The sequence below is a fragment of the Salvelinus sp. IW2-2015 genome, linkage group LG11 (assembly GCF_002910315.2).
Source record: "Salvelinus sp. IW2-2015 linkage group LG11, ASM291031v2, whole genome shotgun sequence".
NCBI classification, from domain to species: Eukaryota; Metazoa; Chordata; class Actinopteri; order Salmoniformes; family Salmonidae; genus Salvelinus; species Salvelinus sp. IW2-2015.
The window spans coordinates 41465601-41475627 of record NC_036851.1 but is presented as its reverse complement, the minus strand read 5'-3'; positions in this window follow the sequence as shown (position 1 = coordinate 41475627).

Below are 10027 nucleotides of genomic sequence, written 5' to 3'. Positions count from 1 at the left end.
TATGATAGCACAGACAGACTGGGACTCAGGAAACACCAAAGAGAACTAGATTTAAATGGAACTAGGCTGAACGTGGGCTAAAAGCCATGGCATGACAATGTAGGCTATGACCTATATTTGTTTTTCCTGTGTGCTTCCTAAATATACCATGTTTATTTTACTTTTCCTGATCTTGACAGTGTTGAGAATATAGACTTTGGTGATCAGACTAGATTATGTATTTTATTGGCAGGTCGTGACCAGTTGCTCAACTGTTCCAATGCAGCAGAGGTAGCCTCAGACTGATCACCTTTCCCAACCCTGACCCCTGTATGGTCTAGTCACTATTCTCTTGTGTAACGTAGCCTAATATTGGACTAAAGGAACCTAACATTACTCCTTATTGTCCAAGGACCTTACATGTTCTGTTTAAAGGCGAAATGGCTCTGGAAGCCAAAACATTCAAATACTCCCATCTAAACATGAATCGATTCTCAATTGCGKTTCTCTTCTATTAACATAAATCCCTCTCTCATATCACATCAAAATATTTTTGCAAAATGCACACCTACTGCAGACTGTTTTTAACCGCGTTCAACACAGTTGCAGCTGACAGTAKTTTTCAGTGACAACACGTTTGTGGCATACTTACGCTTACACACAGCTGTCCGGAGATGGCTAATTAGCACAGGTGGTGCACTCTGTCTTCAGTCTGTTTTCCGTAAACAAGCGCAGGAACATGGAAATATGGCTGTGTGGGAACACTAGCCATAACCTTATAAAAGTGTGTAGGTGTTTTTATTTTTTTGAAAATAATTTTTCGCAAATATGAAAGATAAGGTCTTTATGCTTCTAAAACCCAAGCAACGCGTGTTAACATTGAGACAGAGTGTCGGGGCTCTTARCACAACTCCCCCATACAGAAGACGCCTTCGTCCAATGTTTTATGTGTAATGTAATGGATCTGAGAGTCATGATCAAGGGCTGGTGTAACGTTGCAATGACAYGAACAGGCAAGCACAAGTCGTTTATTTGGATCCCCATTCGCTTTTGSAGAAGCAGCAGCTGCTCTTCCTGGGGTGCACAAAAAACACAAAACATGACAAGTAACAAAACATTGGTACACTTGTAGACAAGGACATTCACACAAATGTAAAATACAATGATATTTAAACAATATAATACAAACAATACAACAAAACATTATGTCCCATCACAGTCCCTGCAGTTAAGGTAATTTTGTTGTTTGTAATTGGAGATGGAATGGAGTTCCATGCGATCATCATGGCTCTGTATAATACTGTGCGTTGCCGTGAATTTGTTTTGGACTTGGGGACTGTAAAGAGTCCTGTGGTGACAACTCCAGTGTCCCCATCCCAGAGTGCAAAGAATCTTGGCGTGACCTTGGACAACACCCTGCCGTTCTCTACCAACATCAAACCAGTGACTTGTTCATGCTTTACAACATCCATAGAGTACGACCCTACCTCACACAGGAAGCGGCGCAGGTCCTAATCCAGACACTTGTCATCTCCCATCTGGACTACTGCAACTCGYTGTTGGCTGGGCTCCCTGCTTGTGCCATCAAACCCCTGCAATTTATCCAGAATGCTGCAGCCTGCATGGTGTTCAATTTACCCAAATTCTCCCATGTCACCCCGCTCCTCTGCACATTCTGCTTTTTGGATTCCAGTCAAAATTTGCAAACACTAAAAGACCATGGCACTTGCTTATGGAGCAGCAAGAGGAACTGCCCCTCCCTACCTTCAGGCTCTGCTCAAAACCTACACCCCAACACCGAGTACTCTGTTCTGCCACCTCTTGTCTCTTGGCCCTCTCACCCCTTCGGGAGGGCAGCTCCCACTCAACCCAGTCCAAGCTCCTCTTTGTCCTCTTTCCCCAATGGTGGAACCAGCTTCCCCCTGAAGCTAGGACAGAAGAGTCCCTGTCTATCTTCCAAAAAACATCTGAAACCCTACCTCTTCAAAGAGTATCTTAAATAGTCCCACAGAACCCCCCCCCCCCAAAAAAAAACATGTATACTGAAAAAATATATAAACGCAACAGATCGGTTCCATGTTTCATGAGCTGAAATGTAAGATCCCAAAAATGTTCCATATGCACAAAAAGCTTATTTCTCCCTGTCAGTGAACATTTCTCCTTTGCCAAGATAATCCATCCACCTGACAGGGGTGGCATATCAAGAAGCTGATTAAACTGCATGATCATGAGACAGGTGCACCTTGTGCTGGGGACAATGAAAGGCCACTCTAAAATGTGCAGTTTTGTCCTACAACACAATGCCACAGATATTTTGAGGGAGTGTGCAATTGACATGCTGAGTGCAGTAATGTCCACCAGAGCTGTTGCCAGAGAATTTAATGTTCATTTCTAGACCATAAACTGCCTCCAATGCGGTTTTAGAGAATTTGGCAGTATGTCCAACCGGCATCACAACTGCAGACTACGTGTAACTAGGCCAGCCCCTGACCTCCACATCCGGCTTCTTCACCTGCGGGTTCGTCTGAGACCAGCAACCAGAATTTCTGCACAAGCTGTCAGAAACCGTCTCAGGGAAGCTCCTTTGCATGCTTGTTGTCCTCACCAGGGTATTGACCTGACTGCAGTTCGGTGTCGTAACCGACTTCAATGGTCAAATGCTCACCTTCGATAGCCACTGGCACGCTGGAGAAGTGTGCTCTTCACGGATGAATCCCGGTTTCAACTGTACCAGGCAGATGGTGTCGTGTGGGCAAGCAGCTTCCTGATGTCAACGTTGTGCACAGAGTTCCCTAAGGTAGCGGTGGAGTTATGGTATGGGAAGGCATAAGCTACCGACAACGAACACAATTGCTTTTTATCGATGGCAATTTGAATGCACAGAAATACTGTGATGTGATCCTGAGGCCCATTGTGAAGCACCTTTTTTATTAAGGTATCTGTGACCAACATGCATATCTGTATTCCCATCCATTGATTAGGGCCTAATTAATTTTTTTCAATTGACTGATTTCCTYATATGAACTGTAACTTAGTAAAATCTTTGAAGTTGTTGCATTTATATTTTTGTTGAGTGTTATATTTCCAAAAGCCTTTTGTGAACTAACACTCACTTGAATCTTTCCCCCTTACTATATCTGACTTTGCTGAYAGTAAGTACACAATGAAGTAGCTATGACTATGATATGTGGTTGTCTCACCCAGCTATTTTAAGATGAATGCTGTAAATCCTTCTGGACAAGAGTGTCTGCTAAATGACTTAAATGTAAATATCTTGTGGAGAATGTATGGGTGTCTGAGCTGAATTTTATTTCATTATGCAGACAATCTGGAATTTTCATTACATTACTACATCTTATAAAAACTAGTAGAGAAGCACTTAATCTCTCATTAACCCTCAACCAGGAAAGACTGGCATGCATGTTGCTGATGTTAGTTCTGTATGTGCAGTTAACGGCAAGGTGTGCTGCTCTGTTATGAGTCAGCAGTAGCTTTTTGAGGTCTTTCTTTTGCTGCACTTTACCATATTAACGGACAGTAATTAAGATGGGACAAGACCAGAGCCTGAACAGCTAGTACAATTGATTGTTGTGCCAAAAAACATAACTTTTTTTTTTTTAACAGCTTCAGAACCACTGTCAATATGACTTGACCATGATAATTGACCTTCCAATGTTATACCTAGGAGTTTAGCTTCCTCAACTTGCTCAATGGTTGCGATTTAGGTCTTAGAATGTTTTAAACCAAATACAATGCTTTTAGTTGTATTTGAGACCCGTTTATTATTATCACCCATTCTGTGACTGACTGTAATTCCTTATTTAGAATGTCAATGAGCTCACTGACTTTGGGTGATGAAATGTAGTGGAATCATCCACATACATAGTCATTCTAGCTTTGTGTAAGACCAGTGGCAAATCAATTGTAAAAATAGATAAGAGTAACAGCCCAAGGCAACTGTCCTAAGGGACACCGCACTGTACATATCTGCTGTTAGAGAAGCTTCCATTGAAGAACACTGGGTTCTATTGCATAAATAATTCTCCAACCACTTGATGGTAGGTGATGTAAAGCCATAGCAAGTGAGTTTCTTCAATAACAATKTATGATAATTAACATCAAAAGCTGCACTTAAATCTAACAATACAGCTCCAATTATCATCTTATTATCCATGTATTTTAACCAATCATCTGTCATCTGAGTCAGTACAGTACAAGTTGAGTGCCCTTCTCTATATGCATGCTGAAAGTCAGTTAATTTGTTCTCTGAAAAATAGCAAACACAATTCTTACCATCAGTTTACTAAGAGCAGGCAGCAAACTGATTTGGGCAGCTGTTAGAGCCAGCAAATTGTGCTTTACTATTTTTAGGCAGTGGAATTACTTGAGCTTCCTTCCACACCTGTGGACACAGACACATTTAAGCTTTTGCCAAAGATATAGCAAATATGGGTGGAAATTCAGTCTGCTACCATTTTCAATAGTATCCCAACAATGTTGTCTATACCTGGCGGCTTATGGATAACAATTGTTTTTCCACCTCCCACATTAACTTGACCAAAGTCTTTCATTATTAGATATTTTATATCACTTTCCTAGTGAAATAGTAATTGAAATATATAAACATATATTTCAATGTTTAAACATATATTTCAATGTTTTTTATTTAACTAGGCAAGTCAGTTAAGAACACATTCTTATTTACAATGACAGCCTACCCCGGCCAACGCTGGGACAATTGTGCACCGCCCTATGGGACTCAAAATTAGAGCTGGATGTGATGCAGCTTGGATTCGAACCAGGGACTGCAGTGACGCCTCTTGCACTGAGATGCAGTGACTTAGACTGCTGCACCACTCGGGTGATTGGTAATATTGAAAGATTTTGTTATAAATGACCCATCAACTTCAATGAACGATGGAGATTAATTTAGTTTTCTGCCCATGATATCAGGTACTCAAGTCTTTTTCCATTGTGTTTTATGTAATTTATCTTGGTTTTGTAATATAATTTCTTTTTTTTTGTTAAGTTTAGTCAACATTTCTCAAWTTAAGTTATGTTAACCAATCAGCGGAGCAGCCTGGCTTCTTTGCCACCTCTTAGGCATCATTTCTTTGAACCATGCAGTTTTTCAATTCATCATCAATCCAGAGGGCTCTAACAGTTTTTTGATTTTATTAGGATCTCACATTCCTATTACCTTTACATAATACGAGTTATACATAATACACACCTCATAATACACGAACCTCATGTGCATATATGAATATAAACATAACATATTACAATATCCTCTAAGACCAACTTTAGTTGTTCAAGACATTTGTGAATTAATCTCTTAAAACAACTATTTGGCAAGTTTTTGGAACATTCTGGCAAGAAGTTCCAGGTCTTTACTGCCCTGAAACTAAAAGCTATCTTGCCCAGCTCTAATTTGGGGTTTGGTGGTCTAAAGGAGGCCTAGGTTCTGCTCTGTGTTACGACAGCGTTTGTCTTTCACCATATTCAGTTTATCATATATACCGGTTGGTCTTTCAGTGGTTCATTTTATGAAAAGGGATTTGTGTATTTTCTGTCAGTTCCTTGACAGTCGACCATTTGAGTGCATTATGTAACTCTTTGGATACCTGTTGTAACCACATTGTAGAACCATTCTGGCTGCCTTATTTTGTGCTATCTGCAGTYTCTTTAGGTCACCAACACTTCCATTACTCCAGACGACAGTAGTTCATTTGACTATGGATGAGAGCTTGTGAGGTTGGTTTTAAAATTTGCTCTGGCATATATTTCGCAATCCTTCTGTGCATACACGAGGTTCTGATTTTGTTGCAGAGCTGTGAAATGTGTGCTGAACAAGAGAGACAGTGTGCTGCTAAACAACAAACAGCCGCATCTCTAAATCCTCTTCTGTGGGTGTCCCGCCAACTGTCAGCTGTAAGGAGGGTAGCGTCTTCCTTCTCCTCCTCCTCTTGCCTTGGTTTCCTTTATATTTAGCACTCATTTGTTTTGGGTTATCCAATTTGAAATACTTATGTCAGCTTCAAGAGCCTTTTTCAGCTGCCCTACAGAATTGCCTGTTACATAGACAGTGGTATCATCAGCAAAAATGGTTGCCATATATTTGGATAGCACCAGAGGGAAAAGAGTTGTATACAGCAAGTACAACATTTTATGGCTAATTTCCCTCTTAAATTAAGTGGAAAATGTTAAGGGTGCCCATGAGGTCCCTTAAGTGCTTCATTCAGTATGGGTGTCAATTTATATATAATTTTTGGAGTTGAATGTTGCTTTCCTCTGCCCTGGTTGCAGATGGAAAATATCTACCAGCAAGCTAGGTGTATAGCTAGCTAGCTACTTAGCTAAACAATGGAATGTGCACAATCCATGGCTACCTGGCTAGCTCGCTACCTACCTACTATGTAAGCTCACCTGACGTGCTAGGAAGTAATAGAAACTAGTTGAGAAAAAAGTAACTCCAAGAAACATGTTTTATTATCTTCTGAATCAATTTGTTTATCCTGTCTTGAATGTAGAAGTTCAATTTTGTGATCTCCCAAAATAAATGTGATTTTATTTGACAAGAGATCACCTTCATACAGTGAATCGGGTCATCTCCGTTGTAACCAGAGAATTTCTGCCATACATGCCTTCAAACTACTGTAAAACCCCTTAAGTATGCCATTACCTAAGGAAAACATTTGCGCGGCTCTATGCAACCGCCTTAAACAATTCCCATAGGTAAGGGGAAATTATTCCTTGAGGTAAATCCTTAAGGGATACACTGAAGATGTTTTATGCCCTAAGTTATTGATCTGTTAAATCAACCAGAGCTGTTGCAGTCGAGTGATCCGTACGGTATGCATGCTGGTAGGCTGTGATCATTTTCATTTGTTCTATATACTCCCATACATGGTTACTGACATTTGCTTCCAAATTCTTACTAAATGATGACAGTAGGCTAATTGGTCTACTTTTTGATACATTAAAAAGAAWTTTTTTTGTATTTTGGAATTGGACACAATTTTTTGTATGCTTCCATTCATTTAGGAAACTTTCCCTTGAGTAATGGGAGGTTAAAAATAAGCTTAATTAGAGCTGCAATATTGGGTGCTGCTAGTCAAAGTCGTTTTTTGTCAATGAGATCGAGCCCAGGTGACTTGTCCTCAGGTAAGCACATTAATGCTTTGAGCACTTCATCAGTTGATACCTGTGGTAATGTGAAACTGCAGGCTTTTGATGACATGATTTGGTCAATAGAATAAACAATGTCCMTTTCATTGACAGAATGACTCATATTCTGCCTAACATGCTGACCAGACCGCTCGCGCGCATGTTGATTTTGTCCACCCACACCAGTCGATAAGCAAACTTTTATGGCAATTGTGATGTCCTCAAGCACTGCAATTACAGCCAGTGGGAACTGATATTTCTTTGGAGCAAAGCTATGCAGCATTAGTGAAGATATGATCAATWCAAGTGGATGTCACATCTAACACTATTGGTATGCACTCTATTTGGTTGTGCGATAACCTGGATCATATTACAGGCATTAGTCACAGTTAGAAGCTTCCTCTTGAGAGGACAGATAGTAGCTAATCAGTCAATGTTCAGGTCACCCAGAAAATAGACCTGTGTGTTAACATCAAACACACAATCAAGCATTGCTGCACACAAACAGTGCCTTCAGAAAGTATTCACACCCCTTGCCTTTTTTTCACATGTTGTGTTACAAGGTGGGATTAAAATAGATTTGATCGTTGACAAAAAAAAATACAATTAACACAATGCTCTGTCAAAGTGGAAAAAAAGTCTAACATTTGTAAGAAATTTATTTAAAAAAAAAAATAAGTGTACAAAACATTATGAACACCTGCTCTTTCCATGACATACTGACCAAGTGAATCCAGGTGAAAGCTATGATCCCTTATTGATGTCACTTTTTAAATCAACTTCAATCAGTGTAGATGAAGGGAGGAGACAGGCTAAAKATGTATTTCTTAAGCCTTGAGACAATTGAGACATGGATTGTGTATGTGTGCCATTCAGAGGAGGAATGGGCAAGACAAAAAATGTAAGTGCCTTTAAACAGGGTATGGTAGTAGGTGCCAGACGCACCATTTTGTGTCAAGAACTGCAACGCTGCTTGGTTTTTTACGCTCAACGGTTTCCTGTGTATATCAAGAATGGTCCACCACCCAAAGRACATCCAGCCAACTTGACACAACTGTGGGAGTCAACATGGGCCAGCATCCCTGTGGAATGCTTTTGACACCTTGTAGAGTCCATGCCCCCATAATTTGAGGCTGTTCTGAGGGCAAAAGGGGGGGTTCAACACAATATTAGGAATGTGTTCTTAATGTTTTGTACACTCAGTCTATCTTCATTAGATAAGTATTGAACCCTCTGAGTCAATCAACATGTTAGAATCAACACCTTTTGTCTTTCTGGGTAGGTCTGGAAATAATTTGAAAAATTCTTCAAGCTCTGTCAAGTTGGTTGTTGATCACTGCTTGTCAGCCATTTCCAAGTCTTGCCATAGATTTTCAAGACGATTTTAAGTCAACTGTAACAAGGCCACTCAGGAACATTAAATGTTGTCTTGGTAAGCAACTCCAGTGTATATTTAGCCTTGTGTTTAGGTTATTGTCCTGCTGAAAAGGTGAATTTGTCTCCCAGTGTTTGTTAGAAAGCAGACAGAACCAGGTTTTCCTTTAAGATTTAGCCTGTGCTTAGCACTATTCACTTTATTTTATCGTAAAAGATTCCCTAGTACTTGTTGATGACAAGCATAACCATAACATGATGCAGCCACCACCATGCTTGAAAATATGGAGAGTGGGACTCAGTGATGTGTTCTGTTGGATTTGCCCCAAACATAACACATTGTATTCAGGACATGAAGTCAATTTCTATCCCACATTCTTTGAAGGTTAACGTTAGTGCCTTATTGCAAACAGGATGCATGTTTTGGAATATTTGTATTCTGTACAGGTTTACATCTTTTCACTCTGTCAATCAGGTTAGAATTGTGGAGTAACTACAATGTTTTCATCCATCCTTAGTTTTATCCTATCACAGCCATTAAACTCTGTAACTGTTTTAAAGTCACCGTTGGCCTCATGGTGAAATCCCTGAGCGGTTTCCTTACTTTCCGGCAACTGAGTTAGGAAGGGCGCCTGTATCTTTGTAGTGACTGGGTGTATTGATACACCATCCAAAAGTGTAATTAATAACTTATCCATTCTCAAAGGGAATAGGCCCACACACTTTGGAACCAGGCCCAGCTAATCAGAATGAGGTTTTACCCACAAAGGCCTTTATTACAGACAAATACGACGATCCCGCAGGTGAAGAAGCCGAATGTGGAGGTCCTGGACAGACATGGTGGTCTGAGGTTGTGAGGGTGGTTGGACGTACTGCCAATTCTCTAAAATTACGTTGAAATCGGCTTATGGTCGAAGAATTGAACATTCAATTCTATGGCAACAGCTCTGGTGGACATTCCTGCAGTCAGCATGACAACTGCACGCGCCCTCAAAACTTGAGACATCTGTGGCATTGTGTTGTATGACAAAACGACACATTTTAGTGGCCTTTTATTGTCCCCAGCACCAGGTGCACCTTTGTAATGGCCATGCTGTTAATTCAGTTTCTTGTTATGCCACAYGTGTCAGATGGATGGAATGTCTTGGTAAATGAGAAATGCTCATTAACAGGGACGTAAATAAATGTGTGCACAAAATTTGAGAGAAATACGCTTTTTGTACATATGGAACATTTCTGGGGTCTTTAATTTCAGCTCATGAAACATGGGACCAACACTCTCTTGACTTTATATTGTGATTGCCAACTTTCATAAATCAGGTGCACTGACCTCGTTCGTCTTTGTCACCCACGTGGGTATAACCAATGAGGAGATGGCACGTGGGTAGCTGCTTCTGTTAAAACAATGAGGAGATGGAAGAGGCAGGACTTGCAGCGCGATCTGCGTTAGAAATAGAACTGACTTCTATTTTAMAGGCTGACTAYACTGCTCGGCTGCGCGAGC